This window comes from Falco naumanni, chromosome 4 (genome assembly GCF_017639655.2).
Source record: "Falco naumanni isolate bFalNau1 chromosome 4, bFalNau1.pat, whole genome shotgun sequence".
In the NCBI taxonomy this organism is placed as follows: Eukaryota; Metazoa; Chordata; class Aves; order Falconiformes; family Falconidae; genus Falco; species Falco naumanni.
In genome coordinates, this window is record NC_054057.1 from 36,311,060 (window position 1) to 36,338,774 (window position 27,715).

The window sequence follows — 27,715 nt, forward strand, 5'->3', positions numbered from 1 at the left end:
TCGACTCAGCACAGAGCAAGACCACGTGCAGGTTGTGTCCCTATGCTGAGTTACTGCCATAGCTCAAAATCTGCATCAGACACAAGTACAATACTCAACACCTGCATTTCATATCCTGGCACCTGGCCGGTGCCGTCATTAAAGCATTTTTCATCAGCAGGAGGCTGACAATCCAGGGAGCTGGCTGGGCACCAGCACGGGCTGTTCCTCCTCCCCACATTCCGATCTGCAAACTCAATTAAAGAGGATATTATTCTTCACCTCCTTTCCATGCCCAGGGCTGATAAACCCACCGCAGAGCACAACACAGAAAAGTGCTACATTGCTGTGATGGATGAGCTAATTTCTAGCTGTACTAAATAGTTTATAGTCAAAAGGAAATATGGTGAGAAAGGGAAGGTTACTGCTTGACGTCATTAGTTGACTGAGAAGCTTTGATTAGATAACGTTTTCCTCCTCTTTTTTTTTTTCCACTCATTTGAAGACCAACTAAGAAAATGTCAAATAAATAGATATAATCCCCCACCCTTCACACACACAATAAGGGGCAGACAACTCTCTTCCATTTTGACTTGCTGACATCAAACACTATCTGAGCTCACCCCTTTACTGATGTGCTTCGAAGTTTTCACAAAACTATTAGTAATTAAAAATCAAAACACTACAGTGCATACAAACACAGGGCTTTGTGTGCTATCATCTGTTTCCTAAACCCACCAACACTATCTTTGTGCATCCTTTTTCTGCTGAAAGAAGGGAAAACACAAAAGGAAAAGGTTAAGTGTGAAGTTCAATTTTCAAATAACATTTCTCCGTAGGTCATCTTGAATAGCCTGCATTATCAGAACTAAAAATATAGATACACTTCCAAACTTTTTACCTGAAAACAAAGAATGTGTCTTAAAAATATACATAATATTAAAATTCTTACTGGGTGCTTAAGCAGTACAATGAAACAACAGTAATATGGAAATGTGTTTAGCACATAGTCTAATTCTCTTGCCTTTACAAAGCTCCCATCACTAAATAAATGTTCTGAGTAACAGTAAGGCATGTATGCACATGTAAAGGCAAGGCTATTTCAAGATGTGTGGTATGAGAGAATTTTTGCTAATTTATAAGATTCTATAACACAGTTGTAATAGATAACCTGAGTTTTGGCACTGCACAAATGCTTTCCATTTGATTTTAGTTTTTTTTAATCAGTCAGTCATTTTATTGCTGAACTACAGTACTGATTTTGCCTTTCGTTTTGTCTATCAAGCAGTTGTATTCCTGTCTTTCACTTAATTTCACGAATCAAAACCATAATTTCTTGATTTACCCAAAGCAGCTTCACAGGAGCAGTGCTATGCACAAAACTGACCCAAAGAAGGATTGTTTTATGCAAGTGTATGGCTTACATATATATTCTTTGTTCATAATAAAATTCATGATATATTACAATATAAGAGACCCACCTTGCTCTCATCTGAGATAAGTTACTAAGTGGTACATTTCAAAAACAAAATGCTGCAAAAGGCCAGCTGTCAAAGCGATGACAGCAAAGGAAATTCCTACCAAACGGAGGAAATGATCAGAACAAACTCTCAGGAGCTGAGAAGGTGGAGGGGGGAAGCTCTGCCAGATGAAGAGATGATGCATCCTTTGAAGATTTTTTATAAAATCTGATGATTGATAATATAAGAGATAACCACAGATACAGACCAGGCAGGAAAGGCAGAAGCAAATGGTAAAAACCATTAACCAGACAACACCTAAATTTTTCAATAGTTCTGTTCTAGGAGCCAAGGAGAAAGATTTTCATGAAAAATGTAAGTGGTTTGATGGAAAATTATAGGGAACACCTTTTCTAAACCCAAAGCACTTGATCACAACAGATTCACTTGCCAGTGCAGCCTGTGCAGCTACAACCCCAACTAATACGGGCAACTTCGGGCATGGTTAAAGACAGTGTCCCATCTCTTCGGAGAACTCGATCTCTGCACCAAGACATGCTGCCCAGGGTGTCACACACAGCAGCAGCAGACAGCGCTGGCTCGGAGCGCTGGTGAAACTTTCTGTTTTCCCCAGCACATGGTGGCAGCCTGGCTTCCACAGCCCAGCTGCTAGCATCCAGCTAGGTGTCATGGGGCTGGCCCAAGCACATCACCCTGAGTGCCATGGGCCTCAACGCTTAAACTGAGACAAAACCACCAGGTTATTCTTATCTCACCTGCTGCATCAAGTACAGTGAATGTATGTTTTAATTTTTATTTGGCATAAGGCTTACTCTATTGGGAATTAATTGTTATTTACAATAAGGGAATAAGCTGGTGGTAGGAGGGTCATGGTCACCAGTTCATCAACAAACACCACTTCCTGGAAGATGCAATGCTAATAGGTCAATTTACTTTTCTATTAAGAAAATCAAACACCATGCATAATATAATTTTTGGTGGAAAATCTGTAATGAAAGGAACCAAATCAATTTCAGATTAGATTGCATTTTTTTAAAGAAAGAATAAGAAGCTATATGTAAATATTCACATGTAAAATACATCTAGGGTCAATATTTCATTTAACTTTAAAATGAGATGAGTGACCTTTAGAGAATCATTTCACTACGTTTCCATTTTTAACTTGCAAGAAATATTAAAAGAACAAAGAAAAACAATATTAGGCAGGAGGTCTAATGAACTAATGCTTTTATAATTCAAAACAGGTAGAAAAAGGCAACTCTGCTATATTTAAATTGTTACTGTTTTGATGACAATAGCACAACTTCCAGCTGTTCAACAGTTTAATTTGGTATCTTATCCATTGTTCCATTTCAGGTTCTTTTACAAAGAAATTAAATTATAAAGCCCAAAGCAAGAGCACATGAACATGCAAATGAGCAGATTCTGCACTGCAGACCATGGGCAGGACCCACACGGGAGCAGGGGAGAAGTGTGATGTGACTCAGGAATGAAGGACTGCGGCTGAGCTTGGGAAGACAAGGGAGAGGATGGGGGAAATACGTTGTTTTAATTTGCCAATTTTCATTTGGACACAAATCCATTTTTACTTGGCAGCAAATTAAACGAATTTTCCCCAAGCCAGTGATGGTAACTGGTGAGCAGTCTCCCTGACTTTATCTTGCCAGCTGACCCTTGACACCCTATTTTCTCCCCTGTCCTGTTGAGGAGGGGGAGCGATTGAGCGGCTGGGTGGGAGTCTGGCTGCTGGCTAAGGTGAATCCACCACACCATGGTCAGTGTATTAACCTATTTTTCTTTTAAATTGGCTCTGTGCTTTTCTACTAATCACCACCACCATGTTATTTTAACACCCACCCCCCCCCAAAAAAAAAAAAAAAAAAGCTCCTCATTTTGTATAGACCACCTTATTTCTACAAGTTTGTGACACTGCCTGCAGAGTGGGAGCCCAAGAGAAAACAGCAAGTTTTAAAAAGCATAATTTTTAAAAGATACAGATGTACATTCCACGACACCTGATAATTTAGGTTATCAGGACTTTCATATATTTATATAGGCAGACAGAAAAGGTGATGCCCAAAACCACAAACACAAGAGCAAGTCTATCTGATCTTCAGCTGCAACATGTCAAAAGAGAAACACTGCTGAGATCAGCTGGGAAAGCAAAGACTATCTATGAAAAATGGACTTTAAAGGCAAAGGAGAAGCTGCTGTCTTTCATATAATTATTCCATTTTTGTGAAGACCAACACATTTCTTGTCACTTGTTCAGCCACAGGCTCTCTGTTCAAATATGACTCTGCTCAACAAGATAGGCTTGAAGTCTCTCATCCAAATTTTGTAATTTATAGAGTGTCTCTATTTGGAATTTGCTTCTGAACCCCATCTAGTAGCTGTCAGCAGGAATGACAACATCTGTGGTGAAAAGGGTCTGTAAGTGAGTTGAAGCAAGGTGAAACAGGGAGTCTTTAGAGGGTTTTAAGAATGTGAGTGAGCCTAGAAAAAGGAATGCTGAAAACACACCACAGCTGTATTGGTAACTCAATCTTAAATGCTTATTTAATTTATCTTGTTGATTTACATAGCTTCCGAAGTTTACATACAGTTTATCTACACCAAAGGAAGTCACACAGTATTATTTCTACTATTGGTATCTAACTCGGTGCAAGAAAAAACAAATGTGTGCTCTTATTTCTAGTGACTAGAAAGACAAATAAAACATGAATCAATTCCCATTTTGAAGACAGGTCTGGGAAACTCCTACATCTGACACTAGGATGACAGTTAATTGCTAGTTTTCATCATAGCCTACAATTTTAAATCAAAAGAAGCAAAATTTAAGTGTTCAAACTTTCTTCACCTGTCATAAATATAGTTAAGAATTTAAACTCTGGAGGACTACAGAGCCTTGAAGTTGCATAATTACAAATGTCATCAGGTAGGACAGTACAGAAATTGTACTGTAATCCCTTTCCTCTTCTTTGCATAAAAGGAATTTAAAGAATTACCAAAGGTGTACTCTCCATGTTGTGCAATTTCCCTCAAATCCATTCTGAAAAGTTGAGGTGTTCAAGCTCAGAAAACAACTCTGCCTTCTTGGTTATTTGTTTTTTGTTGGGTGCAGTGGAAAAAAACTCTCATTCTGTGTAACAGGAACACTGTGAGTCCACTTCAGTCTTGTTGAGATGAATGCAGAGATACTTTTTGGCTGTTTCCCCAGCAGCAATTCAAGCACACATACAGAAAAAAGAAAGAAATAAAACCCTTGTACCAGCTTCAAAGCTCCCCTTAACAGATTAAGTTAGTTAGACGGATCAAACGCCCTCAGTCTGACTGAAAGTTTGTCCCAAACCAGGAAAAATCAGAGTGCTTTTGTAATTTTGTTTGACGGATCCTAGAAAGATCACAACCACGTACAGTACTTGATCTCTTACAGACACTCACTAGTTAATCCAAAAACTCCAAGGCAGATAAAGACTTCTTCTGCTAACCAAAGTTTTACTTGTAATATCACTCTTGTGATCCAATATTCTTTGGAAAAGGAAAAACACGTCTTGGCTGTTCTTTCCTTTTCAGACATACACAGCAGCACAAGCATAGTCCCTGAGCAATTAACAATACGAGCTGTATGTTCCTGCAGTACTCGTTGCTACAGAACTCATCACGGTTGCCTCTTCAGAAACTTTAAACATACTGAGATGAGTAAAGTGATAGGATCTCTCTAGCACTCTTTTAGATTAAAACAGAGCTACTCTGTTTACAGGAGAAACTTCCCCCACATTGTAAGGATAAAAACCCCCAACCTATAAAAGCAACACCAAATGCCAAGTTGGAGCTTGGTGCAGCACGGACACATTTAAAGAGGTTTCAAAGCTGTCTAATACGCTGCTTTAGGAAGCCAGAGCAGTACATCCTAAACCACCAGTTGACAACAGCTGCACTTATTTCCCTCTGACTTCAAAAACCTCCCTCAAAGATTTGTAAGGTTTCTTTATTTTCTGAATACTTATGCAGTGTCACCAACTGCCATCTGAGTCACCAATCACATCTGCATAAATCTTCAAACTCAGATGAATATCAGACCTCTTCAAAAAAGCAAGCACACCACACCTCACAAATCATATAGAACAATGTTATGGGGAAGGAAAAGCTAAGCTGCAAAGTACAACAGAATAAAATGTCCATGTGGCAACACAAGAAACATTAACAGTGTACAAAGACACAGTAGCAAAAAAAACAACCCAAACAACCCAAGATTTCACACAGTCCCAAGCACCAGCTATTGCGTCAGCTCCAATGCAAAAGAAAAACTGGTTCCTCAGTCATCTTCTGCCTGCTTTTAAAAGAGATTATTTTTGCTCGTCAGCTCTGACCCAACGTCAATTCCACAGAAACCTAGTAAAACCATCCTACTTTTTCCTTTAAGGTTGAGAAGTACAGATCTCAATTATTGCACTTTGAAAATGTCAGTAAAACTAAATGACACAGCATGAAGAAAACAAGAAAAAAAGACATGGAAAAATGAAGTCAAGAAGTATATAAGCTGAATGTCACACACCTCCTGAGCTTCAGTGGCAAAGCCATGCTACTTCTCATGGGGTTTCTCCTTGGGCAAGCTCATAAACAAAACATAGCCTATGTTTCAAGAACACCACCTCTGCAACCTCCCTGCTGCTTGAAATCAGTCAACCAGCAACAACTGCCAGCCTCCTTATGTACACTGAACATATACATTCCTACAACCTGTTGCACACTCATAGAATCATAGAATGGTTTGGGTTGGAAGGGACCTTAAAGATCATCCCTGGTTTAAACTTTGCTTGTGAATACTCAGTTTAATTCTCTGAGTCAGGTTTATCCAGCAGGGGATACTGCTTCTCTCCAGCTTGAAGATTGCCACCCTTCTGAGGAACAGGCCAACATTGCATCAACATCCTTTACAGAGCACGTGCCCGCTGCAGTCCTACTGACACCACCACGAGTCAGCCCTCAGAGGCATCAAATCTGCCTTCAGGCTTGATGAGGCATCTGTCGGCCCCATGTAATATGTGCTTTTCCTCCCAAGCAAATGACTGCACATCTGCTTTTTTAAGCATGTTCATTGATTTTGAACAGGTATTAAACCAATTAATCTCACACCTGTACAAAAAATAAGCAGGTACATCATCTTTATGTGCTGCTGGTGCTACTCAGGACTTCTCCTCTCACATGAACTACCACAACCTACTACAAAAAGTTCATGTTACTCTGCATCACAGCAAGTTTTCTTCCAACAGGATCTGAAGTATGAATACACAAATAAATATTATAAGGATTCTACATTAATTTACAGACATTCAATATCCCATAGACAAGCAGGGAAAGAAAATGGAAATAGACTTATCAATAGGTAACAGACAGCCTAAAGAACATTTCCAGTTTAAGCACAACAGAGAGAAAAGATGAGTAACAGGACTGAATATAAGTACGTACATTTTAAAGGATTCTTTAGAAACTGGATGAAAAGGGGTCAAGACCTGAGATCAGAAGAAACAGTTTTACAGCAAACTTTATGAGCAAAAAGCAGACTAATTACTTTCATTTCTTAAAGGCATCAGTATTCAAAAGATCCAGAGCTCATTCTGGTCCTTTGGAATTCCACATAAATAAATAAATAAACTGAAAAGCAACACTATGTGATTCAGGGATTAAACAGATTTATTATATTTGCTACTTCTTAAAATTTCTATGCTCAAAATTAATACTATCACCTGAAAGCTGTGTTTTAACTTTCTTCCCCACAAGATCTTTTATTCCAGGCCAAGCTGAAAAATAGCTTGTAGGAAACCTGCATTTGTCTGACACAGAAAACTTTAGCCACTTAGCTCAAGATGTCACACACTCCAAGACATGAATTTTACTAGCTCACAACTTCCAAAACTTGCAATCTCCAAATGAAGTTATAAACTGAGAATTAAAAATGTGGGCATCAGGGGAAGAAACTTGACAAATGCTGGTTTTGAATAAATTCCAGAAAAAAGGATTTCAGAATGTGTGCAGTAAATAATTAAATGAACCCTGGATATGCTCTGGAGCTAGCCTGGCTAGCACAAGGGTTTCAGTTCAGTAGCACCAAACTCAGAACAGAAGCACACCACAGGAGGTTCCACAGGAGTTTCTGATCAGCACTTACTTACAGGACTAAATGATTTTCCAGAGACTGACTCCTTAAGTCCTTGAGAAGCTGGGCCAGATACTGAAAAAAACATGCCATGCCATCCCAGAATACCTGCCACATCGCACACCAACATATTCTTAGGACAGTCACAGGGGACAAATCGTCAAAGAGACATCCATCAATTAATGCCACAGCCAGAAGCACACCACTCTGCCATTAGTTAATTTCCTTGTTTGTTAAGTATTAACAGGCAAAATTCTCTTCAGCTGGCAACGTGGGCATCCCCAGGCTGCTGCAGCCACCAGCACCGGCAGGGCTGGAGCTGCCACTTCCAGCTCCTCACCCCCAGCGAGCCCCAAGCCCTCACCCCGCGGGCCAGGCTGTTGTGCTGCTGGAGCATCTCCAGGTGTTTCAGTTCCCAATTACAGCAGAGACCAAAGAACAGCATCTTCTGTATTTTGTGGTTGTTGGTGAAATCTGATTGGTTTTGAAACTGCTTTGAGTTTTTGCAAAGCAATAAAAAGGAGCATCCCTATTTCTGAGCAGTTGAGTGTGGTTAGCTGTTTAAGACAAAACCCAAATGTTCAGTTTTCCAGGAATGGTCACAGGTTTGATCTCAGAGTGGGAAAAAAAAAGTCAAATTAAAGTTTTTATAACATAAAATTGTATTCTTTTGTCAGTCCTTTATATTCCAAAAAACATATAAAGGAAATTTCACAATAAAAACCCCTTCTGGGATGAAAATGGAAAATTTTTTGCAGTGTCAAAACCAGGGGTCCTCAGACTTGTTAACCAGGGGGCCAGTGCACGGATGCAGTGGCAGGCAGTCATCTGCGGCTGCTTGGTTTCCCCCCCCAACCCCCGGCAGGGGGGTCTGTAAATACCGGGGACCGGATTGAGGACCCTGGGGGGCCATATCTGGCCCGCGGGCTGTAGTTTGAGGACCCCTGGTCAAAACAATGCATTTCCCCTTCTTTTTCTCCAACCAAATAGATATTTTAGTAAAATGGACATGTTCCCATGTTTGCTCTATTCTTGATAAGTTTAATGGAAAAAACATTTCATTGACAACTTTTATTTGGTTTAAGGAGTGTGGATAAACACTTCAAGCACTGTTCTAGAGCTGAAAATACCTGGCTCAGTTCTCATTTTTGCCTATGTTTCTGTGTGCATCCTTGCCCTTAAGATTTGTCAGCCATACTGTATCATAAAACAGATTATCCCTCTCTGTTTGCAAAGGCATTAACACATTAGGATTCTAATATGAACTGCAGTCTCCAATGTGAAATACATTACATGCTATTTTTACTTACATTGCAATTGCAGGGTGTGTCTCATATGTGGTAATGGCCACAAATGAAAGGATTTTCAGTATAGTGCAAAGCATGTTAGAAGTCAAGTTCCCCATTCAAGACTGCTTTCTTCAAAAGAACCTTCTAATCAAAATACTGTATTATTTCTATGAGCATTTCACCATCCCCTGTGTACGCTTCAAGAAGTAATTATTGATCAGGATTATCTGTTTCTTCTTATTGATTTGGTTCCGAAATCAGTAACCAATCAGCACTCAAAACCGTGAAAAGCGAGTTATTCCAAGGGGGAATGACAGCATCTGGCTGCAGAGCAGGTAAAATTGTAATATAGTTTACTACAGAAACCCAAATCTAACTGCCGAATACACAATTATGTGCCTGAGACAGTGAGGTCTGTAACATACACAGACAATAAGCCAGGGCAAAAGGGAACAATGACATGGTTAAAGGTATCTGTAGAAGAGTGAGTTAAGGAAAAAAACCACACACACACACACAGAAAACACCTTCTACCTTCCCCCACTCCCAATCCTACCTGAATTACGACTAACGACCCTAAATGTTTATAAGCCCAGCAGCATAACAACCCTTTTACTATACAGTTTAACTGTAATTTTTGCAACAGAAATAGAAAATAAATTTAGCCATAGCAAATTCAAGTCTACTGTAAAAGTGCATTTGCCCTACTGACTGAATAAACGCTTGCAGTTAGTCAGACCTCTTCCAATCATGAATACTATCTCAGCTATTTACGGACACCAGAGTAGGGACATTCATGCATTCAGCTACCATTCAGGAGCTCCAAGAGCTTCAGAGGTTGGCTATTCATCTCCATCATTTGCTTTTTTATAAGTAGCTATACAACAAATTTTATCTCAATTCTTGTTCTTGAAGTATCACATTAGAGTTACATAGCGATTATTCTTCAGGGAAAGAATGAGTATGTAGTCACATAGTAAATTTGCAAAGGAATTTTATTGTATTGTGTACGCTGAGTAATTATGAGAGGGGAAGCCTATTATATCAACATATATATTGTATTTTATATATTCATATTTAGGAGATGGCTCTGGAACTGAGACTTAAATATTCATATTTGACAATAAAAGCAGCAAAACAAGTTTATATCTATGTATGGAGAAAAAAAAAATCCTTCTTCCCAGAAATTAATAAATTATTCCAGGAAATAGCCTTAGGAGTATTGCCAAATACCTGTGCTATTATCTTCATGGCTCAATAATCTAGCTAATAACATACCGTCCTTTCAAATCAAAAGAAAAATACCAGTTAGGCTGGAGTCCTCTTCTCCTTCCACCTACCGAGGAGTCAAACGTTCCAGAGTCATCATGCTTCCCTCATCTCTCCCACACATCTGCAAGTAGATGGAAAGCACGAAGGATGGGGAAAGGAAAGGTAGCTTTTTCATGAAGGAAAAAGCACTTGTCAAAACTACATATTATTACTATTTTTTTTAAGCTGGTCTTGTACCGTGCACTTTCCATTAGATCACTCTAAATGCAAACAATTGTAACAACATGATAGGCCTGGCAGCCATCCATCAGATACCAGCGGTTTATTATAGTGTTGTGTGTATTGAAACATCTGGGGGAAAAAAAAGAAAATCCCAGTCAATTTATTGGTACGCAGGTATAAGAATCTCCAGAAACAGAACGCACAATTATAAAATTACATTAATATATTAAGGCTTTTTGGCATGTGTTTTGAGAGTTACATTCCTTTCCATCTCACAAGAGGCACTGTTTTAGAAACACATCCAATAGTCACAAAAGTATTTGCCTGATTTTCATGTGGCCCCATCCATCCAGCTGTAACACAACTGGCTTCTGTGGCCATGGGACCCTGCTGAGTAGCACAGGGCTGTAAGAAAGGGAACCAAAGAGGATTTTATTACCATAGGCACATTTTATCATGGTGAGACAACTCACTGTGTAGCCATCTACTAAGGTTGCTGATGCAGCCTTTGTTTTCCCGTGATCTCCTGGACACCGTTTCTGTTCAGAGAGATAAATATTTTCCACCACCTCCTTGCTGCTCTTAAGCCACATGTCCAAAAAGCTGGCTGACAAGCTTTCCAGTATTTCAGAGACACCCTGAAGAGGTGCTGGGGTGAACTTGGTTGATCATGTATGGGCAGTGCATGACATGGGAGGCAGGTAGGCATGCAGGGATCACCCTGATGGACCACACCAGGAGCCCATTGCTGCTGGACCTCTGGAGTTCATCTGCAGCTGAGATGCTGTGGGCTTTCCACATCACTCAGCAGAGGCAGCACAGGTGCAGATGTCTGCCCTGGAAGGGCTCCAGCTTAAAGACACATTTCCAGTACAAAGGTTGTATCTCACACCCATGGAAAAATGTAACAAGTTCAACATCACTGCATACTCTTAACTTGGTGGAGACACCAGTCCCATACCGACTCCAGACCACCTTCATACACAGCCCAAGAGCCAGATCAGTTGCTCAAGTTTCTGAAGCAGCTTTTTCAGCATCGTTAGCATGATCAAAGTCCAGAGCTAGATGCAGAAAAAGCAAAGGGATATATAAGCAGCCACAGATTTTAATCAGTGACCCATTCTGAAGCTTCTGCAATGTGTCACACGAAATTATAATAAATGTATTAAAACTCATAAGCTTCACAATGTTAAGCATACTGCATATCCTTTCAGTGCTGCATTGCTACCTTGTTTTCTCTCCTTCTTTTAAGGTGGCTATTTGCTAACTTACGCTTAATGAAAATCCAGTTTGTAGCATCGCTCAGCATTAAATAGTCCCAAATCAAGCAATTCCAGCAACTCTAAATTAACAGTGAGCAAAGCAGCAGTGACCATACCTCCTTTCTCCCAACTACATCATTATACTGAACCATGAAGAAGGAGAAAGTCCACACCAAAGACATCAATTTATGCTTAAACATCACTCTGTGTTTAAAATATACTTGAGAAAAGAAAACCCCCCACCATTGTTCACTGAATACTTAATGGTCTTAAAATTAACAATAAGGTTTAAGACTATGCTACACTGCATTGAAACAAGGGAAAGTTACATGAACTGTTCCTCACATGTAAAGCTGACATTCTTTTTCCATTAAAAAAAAAAAAAAAAAAAAAAAAGAGGGCAAGGCGAAGAAAGTTTTTGTATCTGGAAAAGATCACAGCATCTCCTAGGCTACAGCCTCACCAGTTCAACTCAGGGGACATAAAACAAGTCAAATATGAATTAATGTGTATCTTCTTCCAGAAAACAAAACAAAACAAAAAACCCCCACCAAAACCAAAAACACGCAGAAACAAAGGAAAAATAGGGTCATTTCTTTTGCTCACATTTATGCAATTGTGGTAACTGTAACAACTGAGTTACAAATTTTGTGGTTTTCTTAATACACCGAGTGTTGGTGAAGTCTTTTCTTGTTTTAAAGTCCTTCTTATATTGTGACTGTGGCTAATGCTGTTGTCTAAATTTAGAGTAGCACTGTAAAAGTATGGACTAAACTGAAAGTGATCAATTAAAGCAAGACATGAAAAATGCACCAAATATAAACTCACTTAAATAGCATGCTAAAACACAGACCTTAGCAATTACACTTTCAAACTGAATTACTATTCTCCACATTTTGAGGAGGTTTACACAAAAGAATCAGATACATTTCCTTATTGCACATTCTTCTTACATGTTAGAAGTACTGCCATAAACTGAAAAAAAAAATAAAAAATCAACCACAAACACCCACGACCCCCACCCCCCATTACCTACCATTATAAAGTATTTCCTGTGTTTGGGACTATGCTGCTCAGACTGAGGTTACCCTGGCTAATATTTTACCCCTAGAAAATATCTCCCATGTGCAAATTAATTGCAATTCGTTCTGCAAGATTTGGCTTGCTCCTGATTTTGTGCCGGAGTGGTTAGTACTGCTGGAGTCCTGTTTAATCCAGCCCCGCAAACTGAAAAGATGTGTGCAGCCTGTCAGCTTCCAGAAAAATTAGTCTTTAGGCTGAAAAACTTTGAGCAAAATAGAAAAAAAATATACCAAACTTTATTATATTGGAATGAAGGGCTTTAAGAAAATGGTTGCTCTTATTCAGAGATGAGTATGGATAAATCAAACAACATCTTGATATGATTTTATTTATTTATTTATTTATTCCAGTTGTTTTCCATTTCTCAGTCTGTCCTTCCATGCTGGCTTTCCAGAGCTAGGATAAGTCTTCAGACAAATCCTGTCCTCTGGGTTTTTTTTCCATCCTGACCTGGGATGAAACTGCTTCCTAATTTCTCCCTTGTTGAAAGGTTTTAATCAGTGCAAACCCAGCTATGGGCACTGTGCATCACCCAGCTCTGTTCCTTATGCTAGTGGAGATTTATCTTCTTTGCCACGTTCAGGATGATTTTGGAATATCCTAGCAAAATGAATGGGCACTGCTGATCTGATTGTTTTATTGATTACAAACACAGAAAAGATGGAAAAACCCAAAAGAAATTCATACATATTTTACAGCTGGATCAGGGGACCTCTGTTTAGCCTGCCAGCAACAGAGAATGTGCAACAACAAGGTTATATAAAACCTAATCATACTGGAATTTATTTATCCCTAATGTCTCCCTGTTGACTCACTTTTTTTTTTTTTAATCTGACCTCTAGCTATGTTTCTCAACTGCAGTCAGCCACAGCGCTGTGCTCTGCAGATCACTATGCAAAAAGCCCTCATGCCCCACACCACCTCGCTGCTGCCCCATTTCTTGATGGTCAGGTTTCCCTTTGGAGATACACAGGGTATCAGGTCTGTCCTGCTGAGAAAACATCACACAAAAGAAAGGGGCCAAACACCCATAGCTCTTATCCCTCATTTACCCACTCATCTACCTTCATTTTGTCACCTCCTTGCATAAGCACAGCAGCATCTTGTGTGCCTTTAAAAGAAATGACCACTGAGGCAATAAAGCCACAGTATTATACCACAGACTTTCCTTTAAAAGGCCTTACTACTCTTAGCAAAAAGACAAAAAATCCTTTCCCCCTAATGATGACAGAAGGATCCACAAAACTGGTAAAAGGCATGGCATGGAAGGACAAAGTGATTTAGAAAAATATGCGTTGCCTGTAATCTAATATTGTGTTGTTTATGGTTTCTATGGCAGAGTTAGATGCTGCAAGATACCTAACAGCGTTACAATGAGCAAGTCTCTTGATACACAAATTATAGGATTTTGCCACAATCTTGAAGAAGTCAAAGGTTAAAAAAAAAGCTTGAAGCTGGGAAGAGTGCAATTAGTTAAGGAACACAGTAAGAGGAGTAATTTCAGGGAAGTGCATGGGGAAGGAAAGCAGACAGATGGGGAGAGTGATGCTCTCCATTGCACAAAACAAAGGAGAAGGAAATTTAAAAGTATTTTATTTTTAAACCTAATTCAACTAAGCAAGGGTTGGAAGGAAATACAAATCCTCACAACCAACTTGGTATGTGCTTTAACTGGAGATTCCTCTTGGTAAAAGCAAACTGTAACAGAAGGCTGCTTGAGAGGCAGGTGGAGACCCCGGAGAAACACAGCCCAGCTGCACCGCTCAGGGCACCTCAGAGGCACTCAAACACCAGCAGGGGAAGATGCAAGCTGGAGGCCTCCACAGAAAAACAGCCCTCAGGCGGAGAGAAGTTGCCAGTCCACCATCCAGAGTGGTGATACAGACAGCATTGAGGTCTTCTTGCTAAGTTAAACTGAGAATTTTAAAAAATAGAAATCTGTTCTGTACTTCCAATTTTGCAGCCAGGCATCTAGTTGCGTGCTTTAATAGACTAAGCTTTTTTATTGCCATCCCATAACCTTGTCTGGTCTAAGACAAATATCACTCCATGGCAGACAGAGGATAAACCTAACGGCAGGGTGAGGGCACGCAACCCTGCACAGACTGCCATCCCAAGCATGGATTTGGGACTTTTACCAGCTGGGACTGTAATTTTCCTCACCCCACTGTGGAGACTGGTTTGAAGATAACAGATAATCCCCTAAGTAAGGATGAACCGCTGCCCCTTCTACAAGCAGGGGTCAGCTGGAGGAGAATTTCTGACTCCGGGAGCAGCGGTGGCTGTCACAGAACTCTGCTTTCAGCACCACTGCTGTTAGTTCAGCCCAAGTGTAATTTGCCTCTGCCTGTTTCCCCATCCCTCAGCTATACAATCACACCCGCCTGAATGCAACAGAAAGAGTTAGGCAACAGCTGGTACTAAAAAGCCGCAGACTGGTTTACATTATTCTGCAGTATACTTCAGTGGTTACTCTTTCTCCCTGCACAACACAGAGGGTCCCCACTTTCAATTCCTAGAAGGACAGATAGATTGTTGGCTTTGTTTTGGTTTCTTTTTTTTAATGAACTTGTGATGCTTACCTTAGCTTTCAAAGAACCTTTGTGGCACGAAGGTATGCTTCCACTTAAAAATTCCCTTTTCGTAATGCTAATAGTCATGCCATGTACTCTTTAATGACTGTCACTAACCACAACAGAATGACTGGCTGAATAATGCAAAATCAAACTAGATGTATATGAAAAACTTCCTGTCCCATATAACAACTCTATATAGGAAGTTTCAGATTTATCTTTTCAATACCCTACTTGGGTCTTTTAGATGACAGAATAACAAGAGACATGAACAAAATCACATCGATTGTGGTGGTTTGTTCCACAAAATTTACTTTAAAAGTCCTTCCATTGCATATGCATTCCAACTTCACTGTGGCTTAACAAGCTGTCTGGAGGGAGTAACAAGAAAACTAAAGACTGATGTTTTTCTTGTTTATCTTTTTCTGTTTACAGATGAGATTATTTTCTCATTAATTTCATGATAAATGATTTCACATTTTTCATTATTTTCGATGATGCCATGAGCCAGGTTTCTTTTATACAGAAGCAGAGCAAACCTGGTTTTTTTTTAAGTAATTAAAAAAATTCACAAGAGAATTCACTACTGAGAATTTGTATCTGAAGTTATATATGTGATTGAAATATTCATAGCAAATAATCTGCAGTCAGAAATGGATGGTCATTCTGCCTGTTTGCTACTAGAGAACAAACTTACAAACGTGTTCAGAATTGTTCAATAAACACTTTCTCTGAACAAATTTATGAAGATTCTGGAGACAAACACCCTATTGTCAATACCAGTGTGATTCCCTTTTCATTATTCATACTGTGATACTGTTCACTGAAGAGACTTATTTATATCTGTACCTTATTTATAAAGATGCTCTCACTGATGATTAAACAATAAATACTTGAGGACATGAGGAAATAAAGCCAAGAAACTCTGCATATATATTAAACATAAAGTAGTCTGTATATAAATTAAAGAGTATTAATTTCTTGAATTCCTGCTTATATACTTCATATGTAAGTATTAATATTAACCATAGGACCTAATCTTTTTCTCTTGACTTACTGCCATTCCTACACTAAGTTATGAAAACTAGATTTGAAATGACTCATTAAACTGTCATATTTCATTTTTATCTCAAAGGTAAAACCTTTAGAGCATTTTCTGAGTTTATATACATATATATGTGTATATATATATTAATACATATAGAGAATTAATTTAAGTCAGTGGTTTAAAAAAAGAATCTGGAAAAAACCACAAAAACTTAGATAGCATCCTAACACAGAAAGTATCACGGACAGTAGTAGTAGCCAGGACTCCCCAGCCACTGACGTTAGGCCAGTGCTTTAGCAGCTCCATCGCAGTAAAAATCCAGCCTGGATCGGGCACAAGCAATTTCTGTCACATTAGCCAGAGCACACAGTATGAGGTTACCTGCTTTATACCGACTCCAAAAATGAAAGATGCCTGCTGATCTGGCCTGGTATCAGCTCCTTCAAGTATTTGTTAACGACCTTAAATTGGTATGCTACTTTTTGACACACCTATGCTAGTTTTTGGTCTCCCTGGTGTCACCTTAACTCCATGACCAAAGTAATGATTCAGGAGAATGTTGGTAATACCAACAGCCAGAAGCTGAAAATAGCAAAACTGAGTCTTGAAACAAGGTACAGATTTTCATCAGTGAGTATAACTAACCACAATAACAATTCTGCCAAATAGCGTGCTGCCTATTCCTCTACAAAAATTGAAATCTAATGTCTTTTAAAGCATACAAAATCATATGCAATAGCTTTACTGCCTTCCTTTGTTTTGTTGGGTTGTTTTTTTCCCCTCAACAGAGAAATCATTTTTTACGGTAAATATCCAAGCCTTCTGACAAGAAGTTTGCTCTCCCCATTAACTTTTTGCTTTCATCTTGGAAATAATCTACAGAGATCCATAGGCCACAGGCTGAAACCTACTTCTCTGATTTACCCACAGGTACTGGACTTGCTCAGCTGATTACTGCATGGAACTTAATTACCCATACTAAACCCAAAGTCAGATGACATGCTCAAGCAGTCCCCTGCCTGCCACTAAATCTGAATAAAAGAATCAAAGAAATTAAAGAATCCCATGAGTTTCAGCAGAATGAGTCCCAGCTGCATACCTTCTCCTGCCCACATAATACAACCGGTATGTCTCCAGCAGTAAGGTTTCCAACTTTTGGTGGTAAGTGGTATAATCTCATGATTTTAATTGCTGGTAGTTTTCCAGGCTGTATTTCTCCTTTTCTTCCACTGTCCTAAACAACTCCTCCTTTCCTTGTTTATGCCTGACACAGACATTGTAATTGCATGCATTTAATCACTCCCTAGCTCAACTACTGAGCTCTTTAATTGCTCCTACAAATCAATCCTTTGAGCTTTCATCATTTCTTCCCTGAACTTATTAGTCTGCCAAAAACTTTCAAGCCAAGACATGCCCAACTGAAAGCTCCCATTCCAAATCCATCTTCAATGTTAGTAAAATATGCAATTAATTTCAGGTTTGGGCAAGGAATTGTAGATGAAAATTCCCTGAAACACAGGAAAAGTTAATTCTCTCTTTTTTGAGCTTTCACTAGTAATTACAGTGATGACCCTTGCAACATGTCTGGTAGACAGATGCCTTGTAGCAAAGAGGAAAAAGAAAAAAATTATATATAAAAAAAGAAAAGATCAAATTCTGCTTGCACTTACATAAAAGATAACTGCAAACTTCTGACAGAACATGGTTTGGTGCTACTTACTGAACTTAGGTCTTTTACTGGCAGAAGCAGTCCATCATCCAGCAGTCAAACATGAACAGCTTTCAAAAATGTCTGTCTTGCTGACAGAAAGATGGTTTATAAAAAAAGTTTGAAATCTAGATCACAGACCAAATAAGACTATATAAAAACATATATACATATAAATATATATTAACTTGTCTCTGGCAGCATGTAAAATCAAAGGTCATTTACCAATTTTTTTATTTGGGAAAAACAAAAGAAGCATAAGAAATTAAACTGAGCTGAAACACTGAAAACAGTTCTAAGTTCTTTTTATTGCCGCTAGACATGGCACATGTCAGGAAAAGGGCTCTGTTGTTTCTAAGCTCTTACAGAAATAAACCACAGTTTTGGTAGTCAATAACGTATACTATATACAAATAATACTGATTATATACAAATAATTAGCTAAAAGACACTTCACTAGATAGAGAATATCCTCAACCGCTATTTGGGATTTGGAGCAGCTGATGCATGGAGATCCAACGCCAATTTTACTGCAAGCAAGCAATCTTACTGTTCCTTTTTCTAAATATGGAGGGTGACAGAAACTGCAGTCACCCTTACTGCTACAGAGTCCAGTCATTCAGCCTCCAGCTCCTCCAAGAAACATGAAAACAGCTACACTTCATCTCCTATATATTTCATGAGACAGCTCTGCTTCCTTCATCCCCTCCTTGAGATGGGAGGTTGGGAGACAAGGGTGAAAGCAGCCACAGGTTCGATGTCAGTGTGAAGAACAAACCCTCACACTGCATTACTGCAATTTACAGTAGCCGAGTCTCCAATATACAGGGTACCCCTCTCCAAGTAGTAACTCATTTGCAAATACATGTTGCCACCATACCAGGAACAGTCATAAATTCACAGAAAAAAAAAAAAAAAAGGTCTTGCTAATATTTTCCCATCACAGTAACTTCTGTACTGGTTTCAACTGGGCAGAATCTGGGTTCATGCTGCCATTCAAACAAAACGCTGGACAGCAAAGCCTAATCCCCATATTGCTGTGCGACCTGACCCCACAGCAGCAGAGCAGTTTCTCAGACAGCAGGCTCCCTGCTCTGCCATCCATACCTTTTGCTGCCTGGCGGAGTTGCAGGCACATGGAAGAACAGGTAGCCAGGTGAGATTTGCATAGCACACTGCAGCAACACTCACGTGCCTGCAAATCCACTGCTAACAAGTCACATCTAACTGCTCAGCAAGATGTAAGACCTTGGAATAAAGTCACAGGTGAGAACCAAGCTATCAGCAGAAAAACCAGACAGCGTTGTTTTGGAAAATGTTAAAAAAAAAAACCAAAACCAACATGCATAATTTTGCTTTTATTCTTCCAAGAGTGAGATCTGAGCCTCCACACCTTTTCTGAGCTGACAAGGAGACTCAGGTGCATGTTCTTCATGACAATTTGAGACTGCTTAAGAAGTGCTTACACAAAATCACAAGAGTTATGAAGCATGAGCAAGCTTCCTCACTTTAATCAAACTGGCAGGTTTTCAAATTTCAGTATGACACAATTGCAAATTTACAGTAATGTCCATCTGCCCAGTAGTGAGAATATAAAACTTAGGAATTTGTAATGCTTCGTTGAAATTTCACTTGCTGATTAACAAATGAGCATCTCCAACTAGCAATATGTCTACTAGCCAAAGGAAAAGCATACTGATCCTCTAAGAAATAAGGCCTCCCCCACGGACCGCCCATACCTACCTATAAACCCAGTCAGGAAAGGGCCTCAGGAAAAAGATGATGCAATGCAACTGTTTCACCCTTTAAAATTCATGGCAAAATAAAAATTGTTCATTAATACTTCTTTAAAGCCTGGAAAATGTATGTATATCTGGATGGCGCTTAGTCACATGGTTTAGTTTTAGGTAATCTGTCCTGTGAGGGGCAGGGAGTTGGACTCAGTGAGCCTTATGGGTCCCTTCCAACTTGAGACATCCTATGATCCTCCAAAGTGTCTTAACATGCATCTACATCTATAGACACACATATTAGACACACGTGTATATACAAAGGGTACGCATGCCAGCAAAGTCTTGCTACTACTACTCATGTTACAGACAACGTGACCGAAGATAACTGCTTGGGGCTTACTTGGTTCTCCTTGTAGAACAAACGCCAAGCACAGCATCAAGGCTGTTACGCCACTCCCTCCCTCTCTCTCTGCAGATGACAAAAAGGGGTACACAGAAAGCTGGAGAGATATCCCTAGCTCTACTCAGCCACACCTGAGCTTCAGTCTTGACCTAGAACTGCACCCAGTGTCTTCCCATGGACTGATTTCCTACCATTCCTATAGCTGAAGGTTTGGGTAATTAATAGTCAGTGCATTAGTCCAATTAGTTTCAAATCAAACCTTTTCAAAACTCATGAGAATTACAGCGACTAAGTCATGCTAATTAAATATTGAAGCAGTAAGTGGAAATAAGCGTCAGGAGAGGTTTTTCTGTGCCCCACTCCCAATGCACAAAGGATTAAAGGGCATTTACTGAAAGTCATTAGCTGGATCTGTAAGCTTCTGCTTGATCCCTAATTTTTCTTTAGCATATTAAAGCTGTGTAAAATATGTAGAAATGCGTGAATATGTAAAGCACAGCTACTGAAAATGGCTTTATAAAGACTTCCTCAGAAAAAAACCAGCAAAACCTTTTTAAAATATCGAAAAAGCTTCACTGTGTAACTAATGTAGAAAAAAAAAAAACATTTGACAACAGTAATATACCATCTCAAAGTAATACAGAAACACTCTATTACCAGTGTGCACAAGACATAGTAAAAAAGCACTCCTCCAAAAATAGCACAATAACTCTTCTCACAATAATCTGAATACATGCGTAGCCCACAAGTGTAGACTGAGGAGTACATAGATGAAAAAGGAATCAGACAGGTAATTTGACAATAAGCAGAGAAACAGGGAGGATAAAAAACATCAGTGAAAGTGGAAGCTGGGATGGATATTTTTTTTTTTCTATAAATACTGATGGCATCGGTGATAATCATTATGCTGCCTGGTGACCCAGCAAAGGAAAAAGAATTAGACTGTGGTTTCTTTTGCCATCATGTCAAAGGAAATCCTGTCTGAAAAGCAGAGCTCCAGGCGCCCTGCTCCCACTGTCCTGTGCTCCTCGAGGCTCTGCACCACCAGCTGCCCACTCCAGGCCCCCAGGCAGCAGCCAGCGCACAGGGTATGTGACACCAATGACACAGGGTATGTGACACCAAAGGCAGCTGCTCAGGCTGGTACCAAGGGAGCGGGTAAGGCAGGTATGGGGCCAAGGGAGAAGGCAACTTCAGCCCACACCACCGCCTTGCTCTTCTTGGTGGCACTCGTTCTTGTCTCATTCCTCTCACCCATTAATGACTTTCTCAGACACGCAGGAACTGGTTAACTCTGGGACCTTGAATTAATCTGGCTAAAGCTTGGTAACATCTGCAAGTATTAAAGGAAACTTACTTAATAACATTAGGGCCTTTTTTTAGGAAACCAGCTTAAAACACACCACAGCCTCATGACCACAACTTTCAGTGCCCCCCTTGCTTCCAAGGACCCCTGCTGCAGCCCAGGTGGCATCAGTGTTACTCTATCACAGCTAAACCTCTGCCCAAACTTTAAAAGCTGTTCTGGACAAGAAAGGGGCACGGTGACATCTGCCCACCCCCAGAGCTGGCACACCCACTGGTGGCTCAGGGAGCTTCCCTTGGTTACAGAGAAGTCACAGGTGGCAGTTCCTGCACTTTAATCCAGGGTTTATTAAAGTCAGTAAGGATTCTGCCTTTAAAATCAGTGCGAGCAGGACTAGCCGCCTGTCTCACCTTCCCCTTGCTCTGCATTGCACCAGCATAGTCATAGAGATCTACAGCAGTGAAACAGGGCAGACCAACTGATCTGGTTACATGGTTCAAGGAAGCTCAAAGGCTTTATTAGAAACCAATAAGGAAAGATGTCCCAAGAAAATAAGCAAAGAGGAAGCATATTTATCACATTGCTTCCTTTTTCTCATTACAATCTCAATTTTCAAAAAACTAATATTGCAAATATGTGCCCAACTCTCATTGATGCCCAGTAGGAAAAAAAGACAATAACCAACACCCAGGCTTTAACTTATATATATAAAAATATTATATATATTTCTATATATAAATAACCACATAGGTTATTTAAATAGAGGTGATATTTGCCCCTAAACAGTTGGAAAGGCACAGGTAAGCAATATGGACACTATATCCCATTATCCGAGAGTCAACCAGTAGCCCGACTGTTCAAAGCAGTATTGCAAGAGCAAGATACAACGTTGGCATATGGTCTTCACAGAGTATCTTCCTGAAAACAAGCTTAACTGTAATCCCTCCAGCTTGGTCCTTTGCAGAGTAAGTTGTGACACACACAACCCACAAAAAAATAATAAGGCAATGTTTTGATTCTGTTTTTTATTGCCCATCTTCACAAACATGATCAGTTCAAAGCCTGTGTTGAACAAACATGGGTATTTTCATCTGGCCGTGTGCTTTAGAATGATTTCATATCATTGAGCCATTTTTTGCCCTAAAAGATGCTCTGATTGGTTGCAATTTATTACTCATGAGTAAAATTGCAGCTAACTTTTAAATATGCGTTTGTGGCATCCTTCAGATTCTCCAGGGTCAGCTGAAATAAAAACACCCCTGCCAAGTGATTTCACACCCTGATGTCTGAACAGCAAGATCATTTTCTAGTATGTTTCAAAAACATTCCCCATATTTCTGAAATTAAACACTCTCACAACAGAAATAGCTCGACTGAAAAACATCACAGGCAAAAATAGGGAGGGAGAGGGAAGCTGAGTGGGTATGTAGGGAGATGCTGAAGGCAAGCACTTCTCTCCAAGGTTTGCCTGCTGGGGTCTTTCAAGCCTTGGACTAGTCATTCCCCCAAGATTTTCCACACAAACCATCCTGACCAGGAATCTCTGGTTTCCCACATTCATTGCAGCTACCCAGACTCCTAAAATTACGGTCCAGCTTCTGGCTTTGCTCCAGACTGCCTTTGCCACCTCTGCATTTCAGCTCCCAGCTGCGATGCCTCCTCCTGGCATCTGGCTCAGGCCAGCAATGAGCTCGGGGCGGGCACTTACCAGCCACCCAGCATCACAGGCCCTGCTTACCATGGTGGCCTCCAGACTCAAGCAAAAATATTTATGACCATGTGAGAGTTTCCATCCCACTTTCATAACCCTGTAAGTGTAGCTCTTAAGTTGTTTTTTTCTGCCTTTTAAAAAAAGCCAGTGTTCCCCTGGCATACATAGAGATAAAAAGGAATCATGTAAGGGCTTGTGCAGCTCCAAAGCCAGGGATAATTGCAAAACATGAGCCTTACCTCACCACTCTGTTTCACTGCGCATTTTTCAACTGTGGCCACAGACAAATTGGTGTCTGCTATCTGCATCATATTTTGATTTCTCCTCTTATTTGCTGTATTAATTTTCCTCTTTCTTTTTAAGCAATACTAAATGTAAACATAAAAGTTTGCAAAAAAATGGACTGACATTTGCATTTCCATGGCATTAACTACTTGGAATCATAGAATGGTTTGGGTTGGAAGGGATCTTTTAAAGTCATCTGGTCCAAGCCCCCTGCAATGAGCAGGGACATCTTCAATTAGATCAGGCTGCTCAGAGCCCCGTCCAACCTGGCACTGAATGTTCCTAAGGATGGGGCATCTACCACCTCTCTGGGCAACCTGTGCCAGTGTTTCACCACCTTCATTGTAAAAAGTTTCTTCCTTATATTTAGTGTTTCTTCCTTATATTTAGTCTGAATTTACTCTCCTTTACTGTAAAACCATTACCCCTTGTCCTATCACTACAGGCTCTACTAAAACTTTTGTCCCCATCTTTCTTACAAGCCCCCTTTAAGTACTGACAGGCTGCAGTAAGGTGTCCCCAGGGCCTTCTCCTCTCCAGGCTGAACAACCCCAACTCTCTCAGCCTGTTCTCATAGGAGAGATGTTCCATCTCTCGGATCATCTCCGTGACCCTCCTCTGGACCTGCTCCGCTCCAACAGGTCCGTGTCTTCCCTGTGCTGGGGACCCAGAGCTGGATGCAGCGCTGCAGGTGGGGCCCCACCGGCGCAGAGTAGGGGGGCAGAACCACCTCCACTGACCTGCTGGCCACGCTCCTTTGATGTGGCCCAGGGTACAGTTGGCTTTCTGGGCTCAAAGTGAGCGCACATTGCTGGCTCATGTCTGGCTTTTCATCCCCCAGTGCCCTCAAGCCATTCTCTGCAGGGCTGCCCTCATGCTTTGCAGCTAGTAGACATTTGGGACTCGGAGAAGAATTTGGGTATTGTCCCATTTCACCGTTACTCACCAAGCTATGCTGTCACCAAAAATTACTGATTTCAGTCAAGCCCTTCTTTATTATTATTCAGCAGAATGTGTACTTAAATTCCTTTTACCCAAAAAACTGTTAGTATGCTCCAATAACTACCTTTAAGGATATTCCCTTACCAGAAATTAAACTGCAGAGCTTTGTGGTTATTTCCAAGTGTTGTCAGATTAAACTTAATATTAAATTAAAAGCTGTTTCACAATGTCAAAAAGAATGTTCTGTATAATAATCTACCTTCTGATGATAATTTTGTATAATTAATGCCACCTTTTCATGCAATCTTTTGTGTTCTGAAGTTTATGCCGTACTCCCACATGGAAAATTAGATCATTCAGCCTGTGGAGACATTTACAGAACACAGCTCACTAGTACCCATTGAATCAATGAAATACTGAAAGGAAAGGAAAATTATTTTAAAATATCAGCTCATTTTTTCCTTTAACCACTATCAGTGTCTTCATTCAAAAGACAGCAAAGAGGATGATGGTAGCTAGAGATTACCACCCTTCACAGGTGCTGCTCCATCTCCACATCGGAACACCAAAAGTTTCTACTGGAGGTTTTCTCCATCTTTCATGGATGGAGATGAACCTGTTACGGCACTTGCTGGAGTGGCAGGCAAGGGGGCAGGTTCACCCCCCAAAACTACTAGTCATGCCAACATACTCACTCCCTATGCAGTTTCTTCTCACTAAATCCATCAGTGGAAGATTATTCACAACACACCAAGGGACAATTTGACCCAAATCCAGGCAGAACATTTTAAAGCCTGCATCAACATTACTCAGCATGAGCCCTGGACAGCCTGGAAGCAGGATGGAAGACCTGATGCTGCCTCCTGATTCCCCATCACTGCACAAGGTACAACATAGCATGTCCTTCCCCTCCACCCTCCACACTTTGCTTCACAATTTTCCTTGTAGAAACCACACTGTGCTATAGATCTAGATAACGGTCACTGCAACAGTAAAAATCTGCATTGTTAATAACCTCATATTTTAGTTTTAGAATCTTAGACATTTTGAAGTCACTTGCCTTAAACCTGGGAGCAACTAAAACCTGTTAAAGCCTCAGCAAGATCAGAGTTGGAAGATTTTGTAATTCTCTACATTTACATGCTCTATGTTTCAGACATATAGGTAAACTGCCTGAAAAATACCCTCAGAGAAAGTCTGATTCATTTTGTTCCACCCTGTTTCTCTTGTTTCCAAACAGAAAACTTGCATTTTCCCTCCTTTCCCCAATTCAGAGGGCAGCACCACAGAAACCACACAATGACCAGGTTCTGCTCTATCACAGACAGGTACAAGTCTGAAATCCCTGGAGCTGCTTAGAGGTTACACAGTGCAGGGAGTCTAAGGGCAACATCAGTTCTTCTGCACACCAGTTGCACAAGCATGTTCACTGGGCATCTCCAAAACTGAGGGTTCCTTCAGTTTGAAGCACCACCAAGAACTCAGAACACCCTTTTTTGTATATTAAAGATCTGCTTGTGACTCAAAGTTGATGATCAATAATAGCATGCAAAGTTTTCAAAGACCAAAATACACATCTCTCTTCTAAGAGAGAAGAAACTGGATTCTTAGTAGCAAGAAATAAATTCAAAACTGGAATAAAATTAAATTAGCATCTTGAAAATAGTTAAAAAACAAGTTTGCTGGAAGGAGCAGGCCATTTCCTGTTGAAGTGATTCCTACTTAAAGAATTTTCGTCCTGGTATCTGTTTCCTCTTGTATTCCCCTCTCTCCACATCCTCCTCTGGGACTATGGGACTTGATGACATCCAGATATGACTTGGGCAGAGACAGAGGACAGGATTCCCAGCACTGTGTTTGGAAGAAGATAAGGAGAAAGGATAGGAAACTGCTTTTACTTGTGAGAGAATGTGGTTTATCCAGACATCTCAATAGTGTGGGGACCAGGAGTTCAGGAGAGACCTGTCCAAAGGTAGCAAATGCATCATCATTTCTTTTACAGGTCCACCAGCCCACAGGTTCTACAAGCACAACCAGGATGTACGGTTTACACAACTTTTCTCATGCAAAGGCACGTAAAGAGTAATACAACCTACAAAGGGGTTAGAGGATGTTTCGCGGTCAGCTCAAACTTCTCACAGAATGCAAAGATGCCAACATCTCCTCCTCCTCAGAAATGCAGCACTGCTACAAGCATCAGCTGCCATAAATATTTTTTTGGCAATGCAGAACCTGACATGGGCAGAATATGAATTAGTCTGTTACTTCCAGGAGGACAGCACACACGTGGCATGGACAAGAAAGCCATGGGAGGCTTTCAACAGCTAAGAAAAAAAATATGTATTTTTGTTACGTAAAATTATGTAAAATTACATTTTACAGGGTTTCTTTTTGGTCTTCCAAACAACCCCAAGCACAGTGTCACCAGCAAGCCTCTCCTCCCTCTATGGTGCCAGAGGACCTGGCTAAAAGCAAAATAAAAAGCAATCTGAGTGTGATTTTTCTTTTTTTAATCACATGCCAAGTATGACACCAGCCTTGTGCACAGGAAGCATCTGGACACACTGGAAAGAATTTCCTGAGTCGCTGTGAGCGACAAGCTCAGCTAACAGCTGCTTTCCATCAGCAAAGAAGAGCAAATCGGTCCGGTGCTGCTTTCCTCAGAAGAAAAGGGGGGGAAACCCTCAGCATTCTATCTAAAACAAACAAACAAAGCCTTTCAAAAAGCTAGTAAAATGGACTCAGAGGCTTTTTGTTTTGTAAACATATGACTTATGTTTGTAAACATAAGACTTCCACAACATCAGTATTTAGCCTGAACTGCTAACACAGTTAGCTAACAGCTATGAGAAGAGAGAACTGGAAAGCAAATCCCTATTAAGAGTGTCGAAGGAGTATGTTATACTATTTATCTTCCGAAATAAAACTGAAAAGGTTATTGAGCAAGAACAAACTAAAGACCAAGTAAAGGAAACACAGCATGTTACTAGCTCAAGGAAAGGAATACGCAATGTAATCTTTAATAAGCTTTCTCCACAAAGCAAAGTCAATCTGTCTAAATTTCTCTTAAATGGCACTGGCTTCGAAGAAAAATCTCCAGCAAGTAGATGATAAAAAAAGCCTCAGTTTTCTCAGCCTTCAGGACCTTAAGGTCTTTAGTAATGCCAAGAATATATGGCTATAAAAGATTATTTTTCTTCCCCTTACACCCAGAATTTTATTAGTTCATCACAAAATACTTTTGTTATCCCTCAGTCC

The 27,715-nt window shown here is 40.2% G+C and overlaps 1 protein-coding gene across 1 annotated transcript in view; it reads right to left on the minus strand.

Annotated features, from left to right (window-relative positions):
• The window catches only part of LOC121087638 (probable acyl-CoA dehydrogenase 6), a 93,363-nt gene that overhangs the window by 37,393 nt on the left and 28,255 nt on the right, over window positions 1–27,715 (minus strand). The window lies entirely within an intron of this gene.